Source organism: Sus scrofa, chromosome X (assembly GCF_000003025.6).
Source record: "Sus scrofa isolate TJ Tabasco breed Duroc chromosome X, Sscrofa11.1, whole genome shotgun sequence".
In the NCBI taxonomy this organism is placed as follows: domain Eukaryota; kingdom Metazoa; phylum Chordata; class Mammalia; order Artiodactyla; family Suidae; genus Sus; species Sus scrofa.
In genome coordinates, this window is record NC_010461.5 from 20,482,487 (window position 1) to 20,509,737 (window position 27,251).

Consider the following 27,251-nt stretch of genomic DNA (forward strand, 5'->3'; position numbering starts at 1 on the left):
GGGAGAACTTTCCCAAACAGAGGCCCAGACAGCATACTTGAGAGGTGACTAAAGGTTTCTTTTGTAAGTTACCTTGAAGGGGGAAAAGGAAATCCTTGGTTTATAAGCCACAACCAATGGACTGAGCAAAAGTCAGATAAAAGGAAGAATAAGGAGTCTGAGCAAAGCAAGAAGGGAGATGAGTCTGGGGTAAGTGGGTGCTTCCAGGGTGTGAAGGACATGCAGCTGATCCCCAGTAGAGGAAATGACCAGCTAGCTTACCAGGTGGAGCTGTTGGCAAGTGCAAGCAGAGCTTCCCAGGTACTGAGGCACAGGAAACACAGGTAAGTGTCATCTGTGTTAGACAGAAAGGGTAATAAGCAATGAAGGCAAGAACACAGATAGGGAAATGTCTCCTGATGCCCAGGGAAATGCCATGCTCTCCATAATTTCACCCTCCTAAATGTTGGCCTGGGAGTGCTGATATGTGACCTGGAGTGCCTAGGAACCGCATCCTTTCCCAAAGAGTGTTCAGTGGACCCTGGCCAGGAGGTCATCTCCAACAGAGCTCAGAGCTGATGATACACTTTCCCACATGATTTCAAAGCAGTGGTGGGTTCTGTCTTGTATTTATACAACCAACAGAAGAATCTATTTTGGAGAAAACAGGCAAAGAAGGGAGCTGAGGGTAGTAATTTTGTAGCCTGCTCTGTAATTTAGTCTGGTATTCTCTGCTGAAGGAGAAAATAGTCCCTGTGTTAACAGACAGTGGAGAATGAGAGAAGGAAAGATCAAGGAATCTGGATCCTGGTCCTGAAATTTTCAGTGTATTAGGAAGAGGGGAAAAACTTTTCTACTCCCCCCCCCCATTTTAACATCATAGAAAGACACACAGATGAAAATATAGATGGGTGGAGAGATAGATGAATATAGCAGGGTGGGCCGTGTAACAATAGATAGATGAGAGAAAGTGAGAGTATTGGCCAAGAGCATAGACACTGAAGACAGACTGCTGTCTGTTTCAGAGTCACAGCTGCCACCGATGAATAAGTGACCTTGGGCAGGTGATGCACCTTCTCTGTGCCCTAGTGTCTTTATCTGTAAAATGGGATGATAAGAGTACATACCTCACAGAGCCTGGCACAAAGTAAGCTAATACAAGTTCTCTTTAATTTTATTATTATCAGGATATTTTGAGAGAACAGATAAGAACTCTCTACCGCAGCCTGAGGAAGTCAGAGCGAATAGGCTCCCAAATCGGGGATGGGGGTAGTAGCTTGGGCTGAGTCTCCAATGCTACCTAGGAATTGTCAAGCTAGGAGGAAGATGGTATTCCCATTCTAGATAGAGGAGTGGGGCCTGTGGTTGAGGAAGATGTTTGTAAGGAAGGTTTTTAAGTGATTTGTGTTTTTGTGTTTGTTTTGTTTTGTTTTTGCTTTTTAGGGCCACACCTGCGGCATATGGAGGTTCCCAGGCTAGGGTCGAATCAGAGCTATTGTCTGCGACCTACACCACAGCTCACAGCAATGCTGGATCCTTAACTCACTGAGGGAGGCCAGGGGATGGAACCCGAAACCTCCTGGTTCCTAGTCAGATTCGTTTCCATTGTGCCGTGACGCAAACCCTGGTGATTTGTATTTTTTGAATCAGGTCCTTCCATGTTTGAAAAATAGGTGAACACATATATGAAAGTCACAATGTTTTGTTGTGTTTTTTCCTTCCAGTCCACAGGTGACTGGATCACAATATCTTGTGAAGCCTCCTAGTCTCCTCCCCAGGGTCTGTCGTCTCCAGTTTGAAAGTCATTACTGGAGTCGGCTGTGTCCTGAACTCAGGTCTTGCTTTCCTATGACAGCGCTATCCACACGGAGAGCCAGCGAGGGTTTTCAAACGGAGGGACTGCGAGGGAAATGGTTACTCAGCATTTGTCTCACCCTCTTCTCAGGGCACTTTTATGTACGGCAGAGTCTACACACCTAAAACTACATTTCCCAGACTCCCTGGCAGCTGTTTAATTTCAGTCCTACCAATCAGAGGCGGTCAGCTGAGACAAATTCAGACCTCTTTTATTTTTTTAATTTATTTTTGTCTTTTTAGGCCACACCCATGGCATATAGTTCCAGGGCTAGGGGTCGAATCGGGAGCAGACCTCTTTTAAAGTGGGGGAAGAGGCATGGTGGGAAGCTTCTGTTTTTTTGGCTGCAGCTTACAACAGGTCTGGTGTTCCTCCGAAGCCAGGGGTTCCAGCAGTGGCTTCCTGAATCCCTAGATCACAGCTGACGTCGGGCCCCTGGAGCCAGCGGCTGCGAGGGCAGCTTGACGGTTTGCTTACACAACCCCTTCCTGAGGGTGGTGTTTTGCTCTCAGGAGAACCGAGTTAACGTGCATCTGGTGTCTGCTGTAACCGGGACCCAGACCTGCTTTCTTTCCACCTTTGTCCAGTGCAAGGTCAACCCCACTCCCTCTGTCTCCTTCCCCTGCCTGTGGCCCTTCCCTGGAGTCATCCGGTCTTTGGGAAGGGAATCTCAGCACAGGCTTCTTGGTTACTTTCCTCCCAGGAGACACCTGGGCTTCTTATGCAAATTTCTCTCCTCCCACTTAGGCAAATCTGCAGTTCCTCTGCCTTGAAGCTTTTTGTTTGTTTAACCTTAAAAAAAAAAAAGAGAGAGAAATTAGCCTGCTTAACACCTTGCCATAAAGTGATGCCACTTTGGGGTGGAAAGAGTGATATAGCCTTGGGGGAGATGCTAGCAGAGCCAGCCAGAGGAATTAGGGAAATAAACTAACTGAAATGGAGAGGCAGGGCTTTCCAGATAATTTCTAAAGAAAGCACATTGTGGTGGGAGTAAGGATCTGTCCTCTGAGGTTGCAAGACTGATCTTTCAGGCTCTTAAACTTAAAGGAAAGTGAGATAGGGAGTTCCTGTTGTGGCTCAGCAGGTTACCAACCCCACTAGAATCCATGAGGATGCGGGTTTGATCCCTGGCCTTGATCATTGGGTTAAGGATCTGGTGTTGCTGTGAGCTGTGGTGTGGGCTGGCAGCTGCAGCTTCAATTCAACCCCTAGCCTGGGAACTTCCATTTGCCAAGGGTACGGCCCTTAAAAAAAAAAAAGAAAGAAAGAAAGAAAGAAAGAAAGAAAGAAAGAAAAAGTGAGATCAAGAGTAAACTCTAGCTCTGACCTGGGGTGGGGTGCCCTCTGCCAGGCCTGGGAGAGTTTCCGCTCTGGACAGGGGCCCCCAGTGCACTATGGGGGCCTTGCTCTATGCTCAGGCATCTGGCCCAGGGTGCCAAGTGGGAGCTGAAATCCAGCCCGAGCCCCACTTGCCAAACTGCGGGCCCCAGCACAGGGCTTTATGCTCCTAGAGGAAGGGATGGGTGCCTTTAAAAATCTGCATTAGTGTGTCATAGGGGCAGTCCTAGCTCCGGGTGGTGGGACAGAGGAGAGAGGCCTCTATGTGAAGCCTTGTGACAGCTCAGCTGGAAGGGTGCTTCCTCCCCTACCCTCTAAGGCAGGAGCCCAGCCCTCTCCCAGCTCTGCCTGAGACAGCAGTTTGCCCTTTTATTACATAACCACATGGAAAGGGCAAGGTGGCGTTGACTTTGTTACTGTTTCCTCTGCCAAGTCTTTTTATGTCCTAAAGTGCAGGTTAGGAACTCCAGCATCATTGCTGAGACTTTGAAAATTGCTTAGAAAGAGCCCTTCATGTCTAGAGAGGGTGCAGAGAGGGAGGGGAGAGGGGAAAAAAAAGGAGACCCAGTTCTCTCCGACTGCAAACTGCCAGTTTCCTTTCTAGAGTGACTAACTGCATTGGGTCTTTTGTTCCTTGCGTGGGGAGCATGTTCAACAAATAGAAAACCGGATGAGGTTGTTTGCAGAAATGCTTTGAAGGTGCCAGACCCTCTGCTGTAATAGCAGTGCAGGCCGTGTTTTCCACTGTCTGGAACCACATACACCAAAAACAGGCAACAGGTCCGACCAGAAGGAGCTGCTTGGGCGCGGAAGCCCTCAGTCTGCTCTTCCCGGGGCACCTCCTCCACGACGGCGGCGGCGGTGAGTGGGCAGTGAAGGATGTGTCAGCAGCAGCTTGGGCGGAGTCCCCATGCCCTCTGGGACAGGAAAAAAACGAAAGTGCATGCCAGAGAATGTGGAGTTTCAAGCCATAAAGGTGGTCACTAAAACCACTTTTTTAAAAGCACCAAAGAGAACAACAACAAAGAACCGTGTCATGGTGAGCTGATTTTCTCCCTCGGTGGCAGATGCTTTGCTTCTCCACTCCCAACTCTCTGCATTTTCATGCGCAGCGCCCCACCCCCAACTTCAACAGTCGGCAAGGGCGGCTCAGCCCTGAGATGCAATCTGGATGCCATTGCAACTCCAAAGTGCCCTAGCTCCTCAGGCGTGGGGACTCCAGCATAGGTGTTCCCTCTGGTCACCCGGTGTCCCCCAGCAGGATGATGTTCCAGCGGCCCACAGTGACAGCTTGCTTGATAACACCAAGTGGCTTCCTTCCCTCCCCTTCCTGTGCTAGCTTCCCCACTGCCCAACCCAAGTGTCCGGAAGGCTCCCAAATCAACTTCTTACTCTGCAACCCGTGTACCGAGGTCAGTGGCTGCTGCTGGGGGAGCCCCCACTAAGACATCCTCCTACCTGTATCTGTTCTATTGAAACTTGCTCTCTTCCCCTGTTTAACAGGTTTCACTTCCCTCTAAACTGTTTATCCTCAAATTCAGCACCAAGTTGGAGCGACTCCTCCATCCAATTGATATGTTCAATACAGGCATATCCACATTTTAAAAAATCCTTCTGTGATTCTAAGGCACTTTCTTTGGTAGATGGGAATTTGCTATATTAGATATTTGTTCTGATATCTGAATCATAGACAGGCTTTCACTTGGCAAATGTCTTCTCTGATCGTTTACCAAGGGAGGGCCATGTTTTAAATATATTAGGGGAATTTAGAACTCAAATGAATTCTTTTGTGTGTCCTTTCATTTAAAAAGCCCATGTGGGAGTTCCCACTGTGGCTCAGTGGTTAACGAATCAACTAGAATCCATGAGGATGCGGGTTTGATCCCTGGCCTCGCTCAGTGGGTTAAGGATCCGGCATTGCCGTGAGCTATGGTGTAGGTCACAGATGTGACACAGATCCCGCATTGCTGTGGCTCTGGCATAGGCTGGTGGCTACAGCTCCGATTGGACCCCTAGCCTGGGAACCTCCACATGCCATGGGTGCGGCCCTAGAAAAGACAAAAAGACAAAAAAATTAAACAATTGAAAAAATATAACATGTTACTTGAACCCAGAAATTCAGTTTCTGGGCACTTACTGAAATAAACTCAATTAGGAAATCTAAAAAATAAAGCCCACATTTATCTTTATGAATTTTCACGTTATTGTGTTTCCTTAAAGTGAACTATACTCACTTTGATTTAAACAGGATTTCACCTATAAGTCTCTCCCCTCTTTTTATGCTATTTATATGAGTGCTATTTAGGCCATTACCAAGCAACTAATACAGATCTATCTGAAATACAATATCGATGGTACAGAGCCTACAGGGAATTATTTGTGTTTCCCAGCATCGCTTTAGGATTACCATATTTCTTTTTTTGTCATGAGTTTATTGAGGAATGCTGGGTAAGTCTCTCTGACACTGCATTCTTCAGTTTTTAAAACTAATTAAATGTTAATTAATATTTGCAGTTATATGAACTAAAGAAAGAATGTGACTGTATCTCTCTTTTAGAAGCAAAATACTAGGGCTTATTTCCATGTAAAACAGTGTTTATATAGAGAAAATGAGAAGTCAAAGAAGTAGAAGAAAAAACATCTATATTTCTCATGCATGCAGGAAACTCAACATTACATTAGTGTATTTTCTTCCAGTCTTTCTATGTATAATTTTTATGTTTTCATTATCTTCATAGCATAAGCACATTCTATGTTATTTTCTCTTGTTGGACATCAGATATCATCTTAATAGCAACATGAAATTCCAGTGGGTAGATAAGCCACAGTTTACTTATCTAGTTACCTATGTTCAGACACTTTTTGCCTATTTTTGCCATTATACATAATGGGCAGCAGGATTTGGTGTACATTGTAGTATGTTTTCTCAGTTTTTTTTCCTCCAGCATTTGTTAATCTTCATTCATGATGGGTAGCTCCCATGCTACATAGATAATGGGTTTCTATACCTTTCTTCCATACATATTGAGTTCCTGGTCTTTGCTGGGCATCTCTGGGGAACCAAAGATGAATAAGTCACAGCATTGATCTGCAAGGAGCTTGGCATATGGAAGAGGAACACAGACAGAAATAAGAGCAACCTAGGAAGAGTTCTACACAGGGTATGAGAGCTCTGCCCAAGGTATTGTGAAAGCCCAGAGGAGCAAGTCTAACTTGAGCCAGGAAAGGGTTTTAGACACATGAATAAGATCCCAACAGACAGCACAGATAAAGACAATAAATCAGGGTAATGTGATAGCAATGGGAGGAAGGCAACAATGGTAGATAGGGTGAATAGGGGAGGCCTCTCTGAAGAGGTAACGTTTGAACTGAGACTTGAATAACAAGGGGTTTCCAGCCAGTCAAGGGCCTGATGGGAGAGTGCTTACGGCAAAGAAACAGCGAGCACTAAGGAGACTTCAGTTAACTTGGCTTATTCAAGGAAGAGCACGATGGGAATGCCATGCGTGAAAGGGAGCGTTGTTGACATCAGGCAATGGGAGAGGAAATGAAAATAGGTTAAAAAAGATTGTAGGGGAGTTCCCATCGTGGCTCAGTGGTTAATGAATCCGACTAAGAACCATGAGGTTGCGGGTTCGATCCCTGGCCTTGCTCAGTGCGTTAACGATCCGGCGTTGCCGTGAGCTGTGGTGTAAGTTGCAGATGCGGCTTGGATCCCGCGTTGCTGTGGTTGTGGCATAGACCAGCAGCTACAGCTCCGATTGGATCCCTAGCCTGGGAACCTCCATATGCCGCACGAGTGGGCCTAGAAATAGCAAAAAGAGCAAAAAGACCAAAAAAAAAAAAAAAAAAAGATTGTAGGGCTGATTTGAGAGCTCAGCTCATCTTGGAGAGCATAAATCAGTCGTGGTACTGATACATAAGGTTGCACGATTTTTTCGATGCTGCTGAGTAGCAGTGGAAGTAGAGAAGGTAGATGGTCGGATTGATATATGGTTGGAGATTTCAGAACACGTGTAACAAAAAGATAGTGGGGCAGGAGTCCCCACTGTGGTGCAGTAGGTTAAGGATCTGGTGTTGTCTCTGCAGCGGCTTGGGTCACTGCGGAGGCACGGGTTTGACCCCTGGCCTGGTGCAGCGGGTTAGGGATCCAGCATTACCACAGCTGTAGTGTAGGTTGCAGCTGCAGCTTGGGTTTGGGTTCTGTCCCTGGCCTGGGAACTTCCATATGCCACAGGTGTGGCCAAAAAGAGAGTGGGATATGCTGGGAATAGAGAGATTATAGTGTTGTGCTCTAAGAGCTAGGCTGGGTAAGTGGAAGATGAGAAGGTTGGGAAGAGGCAAGTGTGACACACAGGAAGAGAACAGAATGCTGGCAATTGGAGGTCTTAGAGGATTTAGAGAACATATGTGATGGAAACAAGATAGGGTTTAATCCTGAGAGTAGAATACTGGAGTTTAAGAAAGCAGAGTTCAGACAGCTTTGGGTGCTACCAAAGTCCATTGCTGAGGTAAAATGGAGTTGATGGTTGAAGAAGTGATCAGAGAAGCAGGGTATAAGATGGGTGTTGGGACTTCATCAAATTAAAAACTTTTGTGTTTAGCGTTCCTGCTGTGGCAAAATGGGTTAAGAATCCAACTGCAGCAGCTCCGGTTGCTGTGGAGGTGTGGGTTCAATCCCTGGCCCAGCATAGGTCGAAGCTGCAGCTCAGATTCAATCCCTGGCCTGGGAACTTCCATATGCCATGGGTGTGGCCATAAAAAGAATAAAAAATGTTGTGCTTCAAATGTCATCACTAAGAAAGTAAAAAGACTGGAGTTCCTGTTGTGGCTCAGAGGATTAAGAACCTGACTAGCGTCCATGAAGATGTGGGTTTGATCCCTGGCCTTGCTCAGTGGGTTGAGGATCCAACATTGCTGCAGGCTGTGGCACAGGTCGTAGATGCGGCTTGGATCCTGCATTGCTGTGGCTGTGGAGTATGCCAGAGGCAGCAGCTCTGATTTGACCCTTAGGCTGGAAACCTCCATATGCCATAGATGTGACCCTAAAATGACAAAGAAAAAAAAGAGAAAGTAGAAGGACAACCTACACAATGGGAGAAAGTATTTGCTCCCATTGTATCTAAAGTATTAAAACATAACTAACCCAGATAAAAAGGAATAGGCAAGGAATGTGAGTAGACATTTCTCCAAAGACAATATACAAATGGGCCATAAGCACATGAAAATATGTTCAACATCATTAGCCATAAAGGAAATGCAAACCAAAACCACAATGTGATACGGCTTCACACCCACTAGGATGGTTATAATCAAGTAAGCAGATCATACGCAGGTGTTGGCAATATTGGAACCCACATTCATACACTGGTGATGGGAATGCAAAATTGTCTGGCTGCTTGAGAAAATAGTTTGGCAGTTCCTAAAAATGTTAAAATTAGAGTTACCGTATGACCTCGCAATTTCACTCCTAGGTATATACCCAAAAGAAATGAAAGGATCGGTCCATACAGAAACTTGTACACAAAAGTTCACAGCAGCATTATTCAATAGCCCCAAGTGGAAACCACCCAAACGTCCATTAACTGACAAATAGATACACATAATGTGGTGTGCCCATACAGTACTGTGACATGGATGACCCTTGAAAGCGTCATGCTAAGTGATTGGAGACTGTTGCAAAAGACCACATATTCTATGATATGTGATTCTATTTACATAAAATGTCTGGTATAGGTAAGTCTGTAAAGACAGAGAGTAGATTCGTGGCTGCTGAAAGTAAATTAGGGATTGGGAATAATAGGGAGTGACCAGAATTTTCTTAATGAAATACAACAGACTAGATCTTTACATCTCGGCTCAGGTACTATTTCCTCAGAGTGTCTTCCTTTATTAGGTCAACAAATTCCCCTCTCTTGGAATCTGTCCTTTGTCGCACCAAGCACAGGTGACGGCTTGCATTTCTTGGCCTCATGATTGGATGAATATTGGGTTCCCAGGATGTGGATGCAGATTCATTTCATCTCCTGTACCTAGCACAGTGTCTGACACAGAGCAGATTTGTAGATGCCTGCTGAAAGAAGGAAGAAAGGAAGTTGGTAGGTTGGGGGCCAAAGTTCTCGGTGAAAAGACCAGAGAAAACTAGAGAGAAAGGAATAAAATGGGGGATGTGGATGAGGTCTCTAAAGTAAAGGTCTCCAGGACAATGTTTTTCGAACTGGGGGTTACAACACATTAGTGAGTATGTGAAAACGACATACTAAGTTGTGGTCTTCATTTTAAAACATGAAATAGAAAACATCAGAGTGTTTTTCACATACCAAGAGTAAAAATTTTTGGAGTTCCCACTGTGGCACAGTGCGTTAAGAATCTGACTGCCGCAGCTTGGGTCACTGCGAAGGCATGAGTTCCATCCCTGGCTGGGGAACTTCCATATGCTCTGGGTGCAGCCATTTAAGAAAAAGTAAAAATTTTCATGAGACTTTTGTTTCAATTATATACATATATACATATGTATATTATGTCAAGGTTTCACTGCGAGTTTAAAATAAAAAATTTAAGAGACACTCCTGTACGGTACCCGTTAGTTCAAATATTTCTTTTTTCTTTTCTTTTTTTTTTTTTTTTTTTTTTTGGTCTTTTTAGCTATTTCTTGGGCCACTCCCGCGGCATATGGAGGTTCCCAGGCTAGGGGTCGAATCGGAGCTGTAGCCACCGGCCTACGCCAGAGCCACAGCAATGCGGGATCCAAGCCGAATCTGCAACCTACACCACAGCTCACGGCAACGCCGGACCGTTTAACCCACTGAGCAAGGCCAGGGACCGAACCCGCAACCTCATGGTTCCTAGTCGGATTCGTTAACCACTGCGCCACGACAGGAACTCCCAGTTCAAATATTTCTAAGTGTAACTCTTTCTGAAGCATTGATCATTCTAGTGTGTTGAGAATCACAGAAGACCTTTGATAGTTGGCACTAGTAATAGCATAACATTTTAAAAAATTCATTTGTTAAGTATAAAACATTAATTTCTCAAGCATAATTTGAACAGTAATGGAATTTCTTAAGTACCAATAAACATTAATTTGGTTTCTTAAGGACAAATTAAACAATGGTTGCAATCTATATTAAAATGTTGTTCAGTCTCTAAAAGTATATCAACAATTATGATTATTTCTGATCATTTATGATTAAGAAACACGGGAAGCCAGTGTTTAGTGAAGACACAACATGTCCTTTATTTAAATTTTTTACAGTGAGTTATTTCAAGACAGTTTAATTCTAAGATTTCTTTCAGTGTTTGCAGCATATCAAAGAAGCTTAACAATTATTTGAAGTGTGTGTGGTGGACAACACAGGGGCTCTGGAGCCAGTCAGGTCTGCAAGGAATCTTGGCTTAGTCACTTAATAGCTGTTTGACATTTGACAAATTGGTATGTTGGGGTCTTGGCTTCCTTGTCTGTAAAACAGAGAAAGTAATATTAGCTGAAACTTCATGAAATTGCCACTTGTAAAGGTCAAAAATGGTCAACTAGCAGCAATTTCATATGCTTCCCCTAATGATTACCTTACATGGTAGTTGTGAGGATCAAATAAGATAATATTTGCTTGATAGCGGACACAATGCTTTGATAAAGGTGAAAAACATTAACGTTGTTGTTTAATTACCTCTTTTATTTTATTTATTTATTTTTTTTTTGTCTTTTTGCTATTTCTTTGGGCCGCTCCCGCGGCATATGGAGGTTCCCAGGCTAGGGGTCCAATCGGAGCTGTAGCCACCGGCCTACGCCAGAGCCACAGCAACGCGGGATCCGAGCCGCGTCTGCAACCTACACCACAGCTCACGGCAACGCCGGATCGTTAACCCACTGAGCAAGGGCAGGGACCGAACCCGCAACCTCATGGTTCCTAGTCGGATTCGTTAACCACTGCGCCACGACGGGAACTCCTAATTACCTCTTTTAAATTGGCAGAATATACTTTGGTCCATTGCACATCATATACTTAATTTGTACCTTGCTTTAGTTCAGGAACAATTTAAGGAGACTGTTTTGTACAAAGTTGGTATTAAACAAGTATTCGGATGCTAGTGAATTAATGTTTCTGCTTCGTTTTGGTTCCTTTGTTATTTATGAGCCATCATTTTGTACCTTACTAGAATTGAATGAAACACTAGAGAGCCAAATTTGGACTAATCTTTTTGAAAAGAGTTTGTATCAAAGTCTCCTTGTGTGCTTCTGTGACAGGTTCTTTCCTGCAAGCCAGCCCCCTGTAGTGGTACCTGGTGGATGCTTCGCAGTTGGTCCTCTGGGAGTGAGGATGTATGGGTGAGGGTGGACCCAACTTGTAGCGTTTGTCAATTTCCATGGTGTGACTACTTCCATCACTGCTGACTTCAGGCTACCAGCATGACATCATCACCAAATGCAGAGTTGGGAAGAGCTGAGTGCAGTGAACCCTTCTGAGCTAGAACCAGTTGGCTCCAGCGCGCCCCTGGCCCTACCTAAGACACAGTAACAACCCCACCTATAGGGCAGTGCTCTATGCGCTGGAACTGATAGCGTTTGTAAAATACTTGGTTTTTTTGTTTTGTTTTGTCTTTTTAGGGCCATGCCCAGGGCATATGGAAGTTTCCAGGCTAGGGGTCGAATTGGAGCTGTAGCTGCTGGCCTATGCCATAGCCACAGCCATGCCAGATTGGAGCTGCTTCTGTGACCTACGCCTTAGCTCACGGCAATGCCGGATCCTTTAGCCCACTGAGTGATGCTAGGGATCAAACCCGCATCCTCATGGACACTAGTTGGGTTTGTTAACTGCCGAGCCATGACAGGAACTCCAAGACATTTGATTTATATTATGTTGCTAATAAAGAACATTCACAATTACTGAACATTTTGGAAAAACACAACTAAAAGCAAGACTGTAAAAATGGAACAAAATAATTACAATATTTATTGCTATCCTAGATCTGTGTGACACCTTCTCATTAAATTGCTTTTCTTGATGAGACAACCTGCAGGGTTTTGCCCTTCCTTTTTGACTTTGTCAACATATTATTTTAATGAGTAAAATACTAAGTAAGCATTCACAAGAAAAAAGTACTATGTAATTTTATTTATTGACTTTCTTGATGATCTTATTGACTCAGATGTTGGGAAACTCCTTTTTAAAATTTTTTTTATTGAAATATAGTTGACTTACAATGTTGTGCCAAGTACAGCAACATGATACAATCATGTATATATATAAAATACACACACATTCTTTTGATTGTATTATCTTCCATCATGGTCTATCCCAAGGGATTGTGTATAGTTCCCTGTGCTATATAGTAGGAGCTCATTGCTTATCCATTCTAAATGTAATAGTTTGCATGTACTAGCCCCAAACTCCCCATCCATCCCACTCACTCCCCCTTCCCCCTTGGCAACCACAAGTTTGTTCTCTGTGTCTCTTTCTGTTCTGTAGATAAGTTCATTTGTGCCATATTTTAAATTCCACGTATAAGTGATATATCATATGATATTTGTCCTCTTTCTGGCTTATTTCACTTAGTATAATAATCTCTATATTTTTTTGTTATTTATTTATTTATTTGTTTGTTTATTTTTGTCTTTTAGGGCCATACCTGCGGCATATGGAAGTTCCCAGTCTAAGGGTTGAATCAGAGCTACAGCTGCCAGCTTACACCACAGTCAGAGTAATGCAGGATCCAAGCTGCATCTGCGACCTTCACCACAGCTCACAGCAACACCAGATCCTCAACTCACTGAGCAAGGCCAGGGATTGAACTCGCATCCTCATGGATGCTAGTCAGGTTCCCTACTGCTGAGCCACAATGTGAACTCCTGCACCGTATTTTAGATTCCACATATAGGTGATATCCTATGGTATTTGTCTTTTTTTTTCTGACTTTCACTTAGCTTGAGAATCTCTAGTTGCATCCATGTTGCTGAAAATGTCATTATTTCATTCTTTTTTATGGCTTAGTAGTGTTTCATTATATATATGTACTACATCCTCTTTAAAATTTTTATATTAATTTTTTTAAGTATAGTTGATTTACAATGTTGTGCCAATTTCTGAAGTCATACATATATATACTTTTTACTTATTATTTTCCATCATGGTCTATCCCAGGAGATTGGATATAGTTCCCTGTGCTATATAGTAGGACCACATTGCCTATCCATTCAAAATGTAAAAGTTTCCATCTACTAACCCCAAACTACCAGTCCATACCACTCCCCACCCCCCTCCTCCTTGGCAACCACAAGTTTGTTCTCTATGTCTGTGAATCTGTTTGTTTTGCAGATAGGTTCATTTGTGCCATATTTTAGATTCCACATATGTGATATCATATGATATTTGTCCTTCTCTTTCTGACTTACTTCACTTAGTATGATAATATCTAGTTGCATCCACATTGCTATGAATGGCATTATTTTGTTCTTTTTTATGGCTGAGTAGTATTCCATTGTATATATATGTACCATATCTTCTTAATCCAGACATCTGTTGATGGACATTTAGGTTGTTTCCATATCTTGGCTATTGTGAACAGTGCTGCTATGAACATAAGGGTGAATGTATCTTTTTGAATTATAGTTTTGTCTGGATATATATCCAGGAGTGGGATTGCTGGATCACATGGTAGTCCTATTCTTAGTTTTCTGAGGAACCTCCATACTGTTTCCCATAGCAGTTGTACCAGGGAAACTCCTTTTTGGTGGGATTGTAAAAGCAAAGATGAAATTTTTTTTAAATGTGAAGAAATGTGAGGGAGTTACTTTTGTGGCCCAGCAGGTTACAAACCTGACTAGTATCCATGAGAATGCAGGTTCAATCCCTGGCCTTGCTCAGGGGGTTAAGGATCCAGCATTTCCATGAGCTGTGGTGTAGATCACAAATGTAATTCAGATCTGGTGTTGCTGTGGCTGTGGTGTAGGCCAGTAGCTGCAGCTCTGATTCTACCCCTAGCTTGGGAACTTCCATGTGCCACAGGTGCAGTCCTAAAAAGCAAAAATAAATAGATGATAGATAGATAAAGAAAAAGGGTGGAGCCCAGTGTTGCTAGAATTGGAAATTGTTCCATGTTCCAAATGAACTTCACATGTCCTGCTGAACCTTAACGTAGGTGAAAATAAGCATCTGATTTTCCAAGAATGTAAGCACAATATAAATTGAAGGATGCTTGCATTTAGTTTTGCTTAGACTTTTCCAAGAGTTGTTCACCATGTTGGGAAGTCATAGCAACACAGGCAGTACTGCTTTTGTAATTTGAATGACCACTAACATACACCCGTATTGGTCTGTGTCTTGAGCTGTCACTCACAGTGATATTATGATTAGTATAAGCATCTGGCAATTTTATTTTGTCTTCTAGTGTGGCCATGCCTGAGGGTTTACATTGTGAGGTGCATGCTACTTCAGTATAAATTATTTTCCTTTTATTTCTCCTTTCTCCTAGGTCATGATGTTGATTTTTTTACAATGATGGTAGGGCTTTGTGGTACCACCTATGCATGTCATTTCAAACCAATACAAGAGGACTACTAAATATATGTTATAAAAGGGATCCATACATCTGAGACTACTGATCTAAATAACTAATCCTTAACGTAATAGGATAATAGCCACTTGTTTCCCAGGCTCCCAGCATATCTGTCTACCATCTGACACCAGAGTGTTATATCATATTCCCTTAGCTTCAAGACAGTAAGAGATTGTTCATCTCTGCCTCAGTCACTACCATTGGTGGTCTAAAATAGCAATTTTTTCCATTTTCTTGATCAATGCTGACAGTTTGGTCATTTGTTCCTTGGAACATTTGGTACCTTCTTGGAAAAAGACATAATCAAACAGCCCACTGGATCAAACCTTAAGGCAGTTATAAAATGAAGTGAACCTAAATTTCCTTGGGTTTCGAATTTTCCTTTGAGGAATTTGGAGGCAAGCATTAACAAGCACATCTATTTCGTCTCATGCCATACACACTGGCAATAAACACCCTGGTAAGAAAATAAGCAGTTAGAGCTATGCCCACAGTCACAAAAAATAACTATATACTTTGGGCTGGATTCAAATATGAACCTACAGATCATGTTGTCAACACAGTGAAAGAGGGAAAAAAAATGCATCATCAGTGAATAAACGTGTAATGAATATGCAGGGCTAACCTTTGGCAAGATTGCAAAGTGGCTGGCATTTGTTTCCAGCGCTTTCATCTCCTTTCCTCGGTGCCCTTTTCTTCCCTCAGCTCCTCCCACAACCGCAAGCCTAAGGCTCTCAATCAGCATAGAATTAGCTAGCGTTTCTTGGAGTATGCCAAGCACCTTGCGGTAGCCATGACCACATCTTCTTAGGATTTGACGGAGTCCCCCTGACAGAAGGAAAGGGGCCGAACGAACTTTATTTTTCTTACTGGGTCTAGAATCTCTTTAAAGCAGATGGGCTCCTTTTAGAGATCAGGACAGCTGTTATCTTAGACAAGAAGTGACTGGGAAGGGCCATGAAGTCTTCTAGGGAACTGGTAATATTGTACTTCTGGTTTTTTTATTGTGGCAAAAAAAATACATATCATAATACTTACTACCTTAACTGCTTCTAAGTGTACTGTTCAATACCATTAAATATAGTCATGTTGTTGTGAGTCAGGTCTCTAGAACTTTTTTATCTTAAAAAACTGAAACCTGTACCCATTAAAAAACAACCCTTGGAGTTCTCATCATGGCTCAGTGGTTAACAAATCTGACTAGTATCCATGGGGACGTGGGTTCACTCCCTGGCCTCCCTCAGTGGGTTAAGGATCCAGCATTTCCATGAGCTGTGGAGTAGGTTCCAGACATGGCTCAGATCTAGTGTTGCTGTGGCTGTGGTGTAGGGCAGCAGCTATAGCTCTGATTAGACCCCTGGCCTGGGAACTTCCATATACCTCAGGTGTGGCCCTAAAAAAAAAAATACCAAAAAACACCCCCCACACAACTCTCCCTTTGTCCTCCCCTCCAGCCTCTGGTAACCACCATTCTAGTTTCTGCTCTGTGAATTTCACATCTCTAGGTACTGCAAGTAAGTGGAATCATACGTCTTTTTGTGACTGGCTTATTTCACTTAGCATAATGACCTCAAGGTTCATCCATGTTGTAACAGGTGGCAGGATTTCCTTCCCAATATTATGCTTCTTTTTCTCCCCCCATTTTTTTTTTCTACTGCACCTGTGGCGTGTGGAAGTTCCCAGGCCTGGCATCAAACCTGAGCCACAGCAATGACCCAAACCACTGCAGTGACAATACTGAATCCTTAATCCATTGCACCTCAAGGGAACTCCCCAATGTTATGTTTTTTGGTCTGAGTGCTGATTACCTGAGTATGTTCATTTTGGGAAAATTCATCTAGCTGTGCACTTATTGACACTTTTTTTTTGTCTTTTTAGGACTGTACCTGAGGAATATGGAGGTTTCCAGGCTAAGGGTTGAATCAGAGCTACAGCTGCTGGCCTACACCACAGCCACAGACACTCCAGATCTGAGCCGTATCTGCAACCTACACCACAGCTTATGGCAACACCAGATCCTTAACCTGAGCGAGGCCAGTGATTGAACCTGCATCCTCACGGATGCTCGTCAGATTCGTTTCTGCTGAGCCACAAGGGGAACTCAGACACACTTCTGTTATACTTCCAAATAAAGAATTTGTTTTTAAAAGGTACATGGAGATACAATTTTAAAATCATTACTGTCATTTCTCCTTAGGTATTAGTAACTAGCATTACTATTTCCTAGAGATGTTTTAGAAGTACCGCTTAGAGAAGGCTGTGCTTAATTCAAAGGAGTATTTGCTGAGGATAGACTATCAGGAGAAATGTCTTCAGATAAGCCCTCTTCAAATCTTACCTGATGCGTAGCTCTGAGGCCGTTTATGCAGAAGCCTGGTGCTGCCCATCACAACCCAAAATCACTAAAAATTAATACCCCCTAAATTAGAGCAGAAGATGAAGAAATAACAGTTCTAAAGAACAGAGGGAAATTGGGAAGAAAGCCTATTAAAATAAAAATTTGGGAGAAAGAACAAAAAAGTTGAAGAGAATTATGCAGGGTTGCTAGATTTAGCAAAAAACAAAACAAAACCAAAATAATCAACACAGGACATCCAGTGAGATTTGAATTTCAGATAATCAACAAGTAAGTTTTTAAAGTATAAGTATGTTTCAGATAGTACATGAAAAATACCTGTACTAAAAATATGTTTCTTATTTATCTAAAATTCAAATTTCCCTGAGTGTCTTATACTTCGCAACCCTAGATGCAAGGGAAGGAAGAGGGAGATACAATCATAGGAAACATGAAATGTATCTTTTCAACACAGGGAACCACCCCCAAACCAGATTGTCTGACAGGTACATAATATTAGTTAACAGTCCTTGCCCTCAAGGAGGGAGAGAACTTTCCACTGGGAACAGGGTGTTGTTGTTGTTGTTGTTGTTTTCCTTTTTTTTTGCCACTCCATGGCATATGGACTTCCCGGGCCAGGGTTCAGATCTGAGCTGCAGTTGTGACCCCTGCTGCAGCTGTGGCTCTGCCGGATCCTTTAACCTGCTGTACCGGGCTGGGGATCCAACCTGTGTCTTAACGCTGCAGAAACACCACCCATCCCGTTGCACCACAGTGGGAACTCCACTGTGAATAAGTTTGATTTTGCAATTAATAAAAAATTAGGGGCTGTTTCTTGCATGTCTTGATAGGCGTCCAGAGTTTAAATCAAATCCTGTTACATTCACTGTTTCCCACAAAGCTGGGTGACAGAAACAGCCTAGGATAGCAGCATGTGGGCTGCAGGCAGAAAGGGCAAAGGACTTCTGAAAGGCCTCGTGCACGGCAGTGACTTATAGTCAGTTTTCATCTGAAGGAATCCTTGATGTGTATAAATGAGTTACCATTAAAAGTACTATATTCGTCCTCATGGGGAAAACCAAACTCAACAGTCCACCCTCCCGTATTCATCAAAGCAAAAGCGTCCCAGATTCACTCAAGGTGCATGAAGGCAGTGGTTCTGAAAGGGTCGGCCTTGCCACACAGTTTCTGATTCCCTTTGAAGCCCTGAAGTTTAAACTCTTCTAATTCTGAGTCAATAGAAGGGATAATCAGGCTGGATCAATGAAAGCTGAGACTCATTGTTTAAAAGAACTAATTTTTTAAAAATTGCAAGTCTATAATGAGGATTAAATAATTAACAAAATGACTCTAAACAGGTTTTGCAGAGCCTATTTTAATGATTTATTTTTAAATCAAAAATGCAGTTGCATACAGTTAAAGGCAAATGTCCTTTAAACAGTTTGCCCCTAGGAACCAGTAAACAACATGCTCTGTGATCTTTTTTACACCATTAACTGCTTAGTAAGCTCTTCTTTCATAGAGCATTTGAAGTAAACTTTGGCCTAGCTCAGGTCGAATTATCACAAAGCCTTAAAACAATGAAGACTGAATTTATTATATGGAAACTATATCTATGAATGTTATCAACTGGATATGTAGAATCTTGGTCGATACGTTTTTATGGCCTTATGAAACTGTCAACAGCCCTAACCTGTATGCCCTTGGACAATTTCCTTAGGTGGCTACCCCTCAGCTTCCTCATCTGCAAAATAAGGGGGTGGACCAGCCTATCTCCACTCTCCAAGCTCTAAAACTTCATGACTAGATTGCACTAAAGGTGTGTCCCTGTCAGGAATAGACGACTTAGAACAACTTACGTAGAGCTATTCTTTTTTTTTCTTTTTTCTTTTTTTTTTTTTTGTCTTTTTGCCTTTTCTAGGGCCGCTCTCACAGCATATGGAGGTTCCCAGGCTAGGGATCGAATTGGAGCTATAGCTGCTGGCCTATGCCAAAGCCACAGCAACTCGGGATCCGAGCTCATACCACAGCTCACGGCAAGGCTGGATCCTTAACCCACTGAGCAAGGCTAGGGATTGAACCTGCAACCTCATGGTTCCTGGTCGGATTCGTTAACCACTGAGCCACGACAGGAACTCCCCTAGAACTATTCTTGATAGTGATGTTTTTATTTTAATAAAGGTAAGAAGAGTGTAGAAAAGGTGTTTTCACTGCCATCTCATCCCTTTGGAAATCTTTCACGGGTAAAATAATCAAGACTTGGAAAAACTCCAGAATATCCATAAAGCAATAATTCTAGATGGGACCCAGGATTAAAGAACTGAGAGTTGGTTACTCCAAGGGGACTAGGTAATGTGAGAAAAAAGCATGTCTGTCTTTGCTTCCACAAAAATCCAGATCATGCCTATTAGAAACCAGAGATTCACTCCCAGGAAGTACATGCAGTGCTGCCAGAAGTCTTCTGTTTATTTCCATAACTGTCAAAAAAAAAATGCGGTGGGGGGGTGTGTAATGGCAGCTGTAACGCAAGATGAGACCATGCCTGGGGCTGAGGTAAACAGTCCAGAGGTAGTACTTTGAAGATCAGGCTTTCTTGGTCTTAAGAATATTCATACCAACTAAGTGTTGAAGATATAAATTATTTGTATCATGAAACCTTTTTTGCTTCCACACTTATTGCCAAATATTTGTGCATCATCTGAGCTTTGTTTTACAAATTAAAAATGTGTCTAAAAATGTTCTACCACAGCTTCTTACTAAGATTCTTCCACCTGAGACAACTGTGACCACCCATTCCCTCAGCCAGTTTCCCCAGCAAGCAACAGCTTGGACAGGAGACTTGGGGTTGGAAGGGTAGCCTGTGACATCAAACAAGGTGAGGTCACTTCAGCCACTCAGCCTCATTCCCATTCTACTTCATGGCCCTGCCTTCTTTACCAAGGGGACAGGAATCAGAAGGGACTGCTAAGCACATCCGAGGACCATGTGTGTGTGGACACTATGCCGTATATGCTCACACCTCAGGATGGACTAATCCAAACTAACTGATAAAAGGACGTAGGAGAAAGTTATAACGTGGGCAGAATCACGATGTGTATGGAGTATGTGTGGTGTGTGATGTTTTATAGCACGGTTAAGAATCTGTTCTAGAAAACTTTGCCAAAGTTTTACCCTCTGGGCCTGGGAGTTATGGTGGGCTGAATAAAGCCCCTCTCCAAAGATGTCTAGCTCCTTATCCCCAGAACCTGTGAATATATTGCCTCACATGGCAAAAGAGACTTTGCAGATATGATTAAGGTAAGGATCTGCAGATGTTGAGGTGCTCCTTGGTTACCTAGATGGGCTCAATGTAATTGCAAAGGTTCCTATAGGAGGGAAGCAGGACAGTGGAGAAGGGGCCATGATGATGGCAATAGAGGTTGGAGTGATGTGAGACCACAAGCCGAGGAATTCAGGCACCCTCTAGAAGCTAGGAAATGGATTTTTCTCTAGAGCTTACAGGAGGAATGCAACCCTGCTGACTCCTTGATTTTAGGGGTTTTTTTCCCCCTTTTTAAAAATTAAATTTTATTGGCATGTAGTTGACTTACAATGTTGTGTTAGCTTCAGGTGTACAGAAAGGTCAAACAGTTATACACATACCTATATCCATTCCTTTTCAGATTCTTTTCCCATATAGGTCACTACAGAATATTGAGTAGAGTTCCCTGTGCTATTCAGTAGGTCCTAATCACTCATCCATTCCATATATAGTAGTGTGTATATGCCAATCCTAACCTCCCATTTTATCCCTTCCCCCAACATTTTCCCTTCTGTAACCATAAGTTTTGTTTCAAAATCTTTGAGTCTATTTTGTCAACAAGCTCCCTTGTATAATTCTTTTTTTTTTTTGTCTTTTGTCTTTTGTTGTTGTTGTTGTTGCTATTTCTTGGGCCGCTCCCGCGGTATATGGAGGTTCCCAGGCTAGGGGTTGAATCGGAGCTGTAGCTACCGGCCTACGCCAGAGCCACAGCAACACGGGATCCGAGCCACATCTGCAACCTACACCACAGCTCACGGCAACGCCGGATCGTTAACCCACTGAGCAAGGGCAGTGCGAACCCGCAACCTCATGGTTCCTAGTTGGATTCGTTAACCACTGCGCCACGACGGGAACTCCTAATTCTTGATTAGATTCCACATATGAGTGATCTCCATTCCTGCTCCAACCACATTGTTGCAAATGGCATTATTTCATTCTTTTTATGCCTGAGTAATATTCCACTGTATATGTGTACCACACCTTCTTAATCCATTCATCTTTTGATGGTTGCTTCCATGTCTTGGCTATTGTAAATAGTGCTACAATGAACATGGGTGCATGTATCTTTTCAAATTACGGTTTTTCTTCAGATATATACCCAGGAGTGGGATTGCTGGATCATAAGATTTTTTATATTTAGTTTTTTAAGGAACCTCCATACTGTTCTCCATAGTGGTTTTACCTATTTACATTCCCACCAACAGTGTAGGGGGTTTCCCTTTTCTTTACACCCTCTCCAGCATTTATTGTTTGTAGACCTTTTTTTTTTTCTTTCTTTCTTTTTTGGCTGCATCCATGGCATGTGGAAGTTCCTGGATCAGGAATCGAACTCACACCAAAGCAGTGACCTGAGCCACTGAAGTGACAAAATCAGATCCTTAAGCCACTGAGCCACAAGGGAATTCCTTTGTAGACTTTTTGATGATGGCCTTTCTGGCTGGTATGAGGTGATACTTCATTGTAGTTTTGATGTTCATTTCCCTAATAATTAGTGATGTTGAGCATTTTTTCATGTGCTTTTTGGTCATCAGTCTTCTTTGGAGAAATGTCTATTTAGATCTTCTGCCCATTTTTTTGGTTGGGTTGGTGTTTGTTTTTGATATAAAGATGCATGAGATATTTACATATTTCATTTTAGGACTTATGTTGTTCTGAGTTGCCAAGTTTGCAGCAATTCGTAACAGCGGCAATGGGGAACTAAGATAGGACTCAGCAGGATGTTTTCCATTCAACAAGCTTGGTTTGAGAAAACGTTGGAGTAAGAACTGGTAGGGATGTTCAGAGAGTTAGTTCCTAAACAGATTTTTTTCAAGGGCCTGCACTTAGCTAGGAGCAGGGACCTCATGGGTGGACAAACAGACATCGGCTCTGTCAATATGGAACTTATTCCTTTTCCACAAGAGGAAGATTGGCATTAAGCCCCAAAATTGTAATTAATTAACCTCAAGTGTGCAGTGTGCTATGAAGGAGCACTGCATGGTGTTATGAAAGTGATTAATAGGAGACTCAGTCCATCTGGATTGTGGGGAAAGGATTTCCTGAGGATGTGATATTGAAAGCTGATTCTAAGGATGTGCAGGAGTTAGCTGTCTCAGGTCATCAGGGGTGGAAAGAGCCTTTCAAGAACTGCAGGCAGGCAATACATAGCATTTTAAGGCATTCGTATAAATCCAGTATTGCTGGAGTAGACAGAGCAAGAGCTAGAACTGTACAAGAGGAGATGGAGGGCTGAGTGGGGGCTAGACCATATTTACACTTTTAAAGATCACTTAGGCTGCAGAGGATAAAAGAGTGGAGTGAGGGATGAGAGGAGATGCCAGGATTCCAGTTTATAAGGACAGCGCAGTAGCACAGGTGAGAACTATTGGTGTCCATAGTCAAGATGGTGGTAGTGAGATGGAGAGATGCAGAAGGAAGGATTCAAGAGATATGTATGTAGGACAGAGAATCAAAAGGTGACAATTGATGGAGTGGGAGAGAGGACAGAGAGGGAGGTGTCAAGGATGGTATCTAAGGTTCTTAGTTTAAGCAGCCCAGTCAGCAAAACTAAGGAAGTTTTCTAAGGAGCCGAATAATGCTGAAAGAGGAGAATTTTGGTGGGGAAATCATGAATACAATTTTGGACATGTATAACTTGAGGAGGGGGGTCACTGAGACAGTCAAATGGAAATGGCAAGTAGGCATTTCCATATACAGTGGCAGGAGATTATTGGGAAACCACATTTTAATAGTAAATGAAGCCATGGGGATAGTGGAGATTGCCTGGGAAGAGAGAAGCAAGTAAGATGAGGGCTTAGGAAAGAGCTCTAAGGAACCCTAAGATGAGGTAGAGGAGCCCATGTCAGAAAAAGCGACCTGGAAGGCAGGGAGAAAAACAGTGAGCCCTGGAAGCCAATGAATTCAAATAGGGTTTTTCAGCAAAAAGGGAGTGACCATGAGGTCTAGAAAAACAGAACTATTAAGTGTCCCTTGGACATGAAGATCATTGGTGGCCTTAGCATGAATTTGGTATGGTGGGGTGAGGGGGACAGAATCTAGGAATTGTCTTTTCCTCTGAGTATTTCTGGCAGATATTAGTGAGAACAGAGCCTTCAGGAAAAGCAATGTGGGGGTGAGGAGTCTGACGGGAAACTGTGGTTGGGGAAGGGCTGAAAGACCAGCACCATTGCCCCACCAGAGCTCATGCCCACTCGTACTTTGCCCTCCCAGTAAGACAAACAGAGGTGATGGACAGGTCTGCAGGCTCCCCGGGCCTTAACCACATCTCGGTTCACTTGCAATCTTTGGCCAGAATCACTCCATCACTTGATCTTCCTCTAGGCTGCCAAATTCTTGATTGCTGCCTTCCCTGTCTGGAGACTTGGTTATTCTGAGACCTAAACCATGAACTCACCCTCTCCTTCTCTTTCTTCCTTTCATCCTCTGGATTGTGTTGGAGAGATTTTGTGTCTCTAGGGAGTCTGAGTAAATTAACATTTCATCACAACTACTTCTCATCCAGTAGGTATGCAGTGGTTCTTACCAGCAACACTGGCAGCCCTATGACAAAGGACAATAGGACATTTGTGAGGTAGGTGAGTTCCCAGAGTAGGATAAAGGGAGGATACAGGTGAGTCTCCTACTTTGTGAGAAGCCAAGAAGCTTATCGGAAAAGCCAAAAGAGTTGCTTGAGGTTAAAGTTTTAAATAATGGAAAGAGAAAATGTTCCTCTATTTCTTTTAATTGTCTACTGAAATCCAGCTTACATCTAATTCAAATGGAACTCTTTGGCCATGGCCCTGGGAGAACATAGCTTAAGAATGAGAGCAGGTGTTCCTTGGGTTACGCTGCCAAGTAAAACTTACTTAAGGCAAGTGACTTTCTCACTGAAACCAAAACAACAACAGAAATGTAGAGAAGAAAAAAAATGCAGGCAAAGAATGAAGCCATTTTGAGGGAGAGGAACAAAAGAAGAAAGGGGTTATACAAGGAGAAACAGAATACAGTGCTGACTCATGCAATAACCTTGAGTGGTGAAAAAATAATTGGAGTAACTGGAGAATATCAGAGTTACGAACCCAGTTTTGAACACAAACCTAAGTTTTGTGTGTAAATTTTAGGGTACTGGTCCCCCCTTTCGCTCTTTCCTTAGCCTTTCAGATTTGGAAATTATTCCCTCAAGTAAAACAAAATTCTTTTCTCTCATTTCCTGGGAAAGCTCTTGTCCAAACTCTTAGGATCTACTGAATAAGTTAGTACCTGAGGAATAACCGCTGTGAGTGACTACTTTGGCACTGATAAATAATTGAGTACTGTAGTCAGAGTTCTTCTCATAGACTCCTGATCGTCTTTTTAGAGGTCAGCTGAAGTCCAGCCCTCTCACTTTACATTTGAGGAACTGAGCAGGGAAAGCTGAAGCAGTTTTCCTCAGACCCAGAGAGCTAGTTCATAGCAGATCTAGGCCCGGAACTTGGAGGTCAGGTATCTGGTAGGCTTTGCTGTCATGCTCAAATGTGTAGAAACTGTAGCAGCCCCCCATAACTGACAGCTGCCTGAGGCCAGGAAGGTACTCTCTCCAGTTCTCACAACAAACCTTTAAAGGAGCCTTTGTCACTCCCATTTCCCAGGCGAGAAAACCAAAGCTCAGAGAGGTTAAATCACTTGCCTAAAACCACATCATCAGTGAATAGCAACACTGCCTCATCTTGCAGGACGGCCAAGTAGGGATTACCCGTGTCTAGGGGTGATCCTACACCTACACCTCAGTGGGGACAGATAACGGCCTGCCTGGTGCCACGAGGAATGCTCTAAAGCCCACTCAACCACAATGATCAACCCAACTCTTTGGCTCTGGTGCCTGAAATTTCCATTTGGAATCATTGGTAGGAAAGGGCAGGGTCTTAAGGAAATGTGACACTGATGAGTTATTGTTTTGTTGGGAAGGGAAACTCCGGGAAGCAAGGAGAACTTTTTGGACCCAGTAGAATGATGCTGGTCAGGTGGAGGCAGCTGGAAGGGAAATGATCTTTGGAGAAAGAGCAGACACTGCCCAGCTCAGAACAGTAGCTAGACTGAATCTTTGCATCCCATCCTGGGCTGAGGAGTTTATGGAAGCCGGTGGCGCGCATTTATAAAATTTGATAGATATGCTGAGACTCTATTATTTTCTGTAATTGCATAGAAATGAGTTAATAGGAATGATCCTGGGCTCACGCTATACAGGTCCATGTGTGCTTCTCTTTTTCAATAAATACATAAATAAATAAATATGAACACCCATGAACCTAACACCCAAGCCCAAAACTAGAGTATTTGATGAAGCTATATGACAATACTGAGTTCTGAAGAAGAGGCTATGGGTTAACAGCAATCTCTTATTCATCCATAGGAGTATAAATTGATTTAATCAATTTGCACTATCTTCTAGTATTAAACATTCTCATGCTGGCTATATACCAGTCCAAAAATGACATTCACAGCAGCACTGTTTACTATTTGTAGCAAATAAGTAAATATTTTCAAATAAAGAAAGAAGCAGAGTTTCTGTTGTGACTCACCAGTAAGGAACCCGACTGGTATCCCTGAGGATGCGGGTTCAATCCCTGGCCTAGCTCAGCAGGTTGAGGATCCACTTCGGTGTAGGTCGCAGTCAAGGCTCAGATCCCGCATTGCAGCTACAGCTCCCATTCAACCCCTAGCCTGGAAACTTCCATATGCTGCAGTGCAACCCTAAAGAGAAAGAGACAGACTAGGAACAGCCTAAATGCCCCTTTGGCAACACACATAACATAAAATGAATCTTCCTAATATGATACTGAGTGCAAAAATTAGTTCCAGAAGTTTTCTTACGACATAGGACTCTTTTTATGAAGCTTTGAACAATTGAAATGGGATAATGTAAGCATATGTTGAAGTGTGATAAAATGATTTTGAGGAAGAGCTGGAGAGTAATGAAATTCTGGGCAGTACACAGAGGAGGCCTGAAGTCCTAGGGAAAGCCTTGCTCGCTGCAGGAGCAATGCTCAGCCGCCGACCCCTGGCCTCTGGCTGGGAGAATTCAGATGCATGTTGGCCCTTCCAAAGAGTTCCTTCTCAGGATGGAACTGCAGTTATCTGCCATAACTTGGCAGTTACAAGCCCGCTATCGGTGGGTTTCCCTACTCCTGGGGTGGTTTTCTGTCATTCTCTCTCAAATTTGCAACCTGCACATGGTCTGCTCTGGGGAATGAAACCGAAACTCGTCTCATATTTAAGGCCATAATGATGGAGTTCCCATCATGGCTCAGTCAAAATGAATCTGACTAGCCTCTGTGAGGACACAGGTTGGATCCCTGACCTCGCTGAGTGGGTTAAGGATCCCAAGTTGCTGTGGCTGTTGTGTGGGCCAGTGGCTACAGCTGCAATTTGCCCCCTAGCTTGGGAACCTCTATATGCTGTGGGTGCAGCCCTAAAAAAGACCAAAAAAAAAAAAAAGCACTGTAATTATGACATTTTGAGCTTGAATATGAAACTCTGGAATGTTCATGAAGAGCTAGTTTTATGCATTGCAAGTAGAAGCTGCCTGGGTGCTTTCACCAACAATCTAGTATTTTGTGTCACCCAGATGTGAGCTGGGGGCCTCATGCCCAGAGGACTGAGGTGAAGGTGTTGGCCCTTCTGTCTTTGCTCCTTTGTGCTTTCCCATCCTACCCTCAGATCCCACAGCCTATCACTGGCCTCAGCCCTCCTGGACTTCTGTTCATACTGTGTTTTAGCCACCTCACTACTTGGCTTTTTCCTGCATTGCTGCTACTGAACCACACACCTCCTTCACCAGACTCTGCCAGGAAAACAGGCATTTGTAAGAAAGTACCTGTTATGAAATTGCTGGGGAGAGGGGGAGTTTTGGGCCATACAACTTCAGCCCTTCT

The 27,251-nt window shown here is 43.1% G+C and overlaps 1 protein-coding gene across 1 annotated transcript in view; it reads left to right on the forward strand.

The window, feature by feature from the left end:
- PDK3 (pyruvate dehydrogenase kinase 3) overlaps window positions 3,719-27,251 on the forward strand; it is a 112,288-nt gene continuing 88,755 nt past the window's right edge. Inside the window, exon 1 of the mRNA XM_021080538.1 lies at window positions 3,719-4,211. The gene's annotated coding sequence lies outside the window, so the exon portion shown is untranslated. The remainder of the gene's footprint in view (window positions 4,212-27,251) is intronic.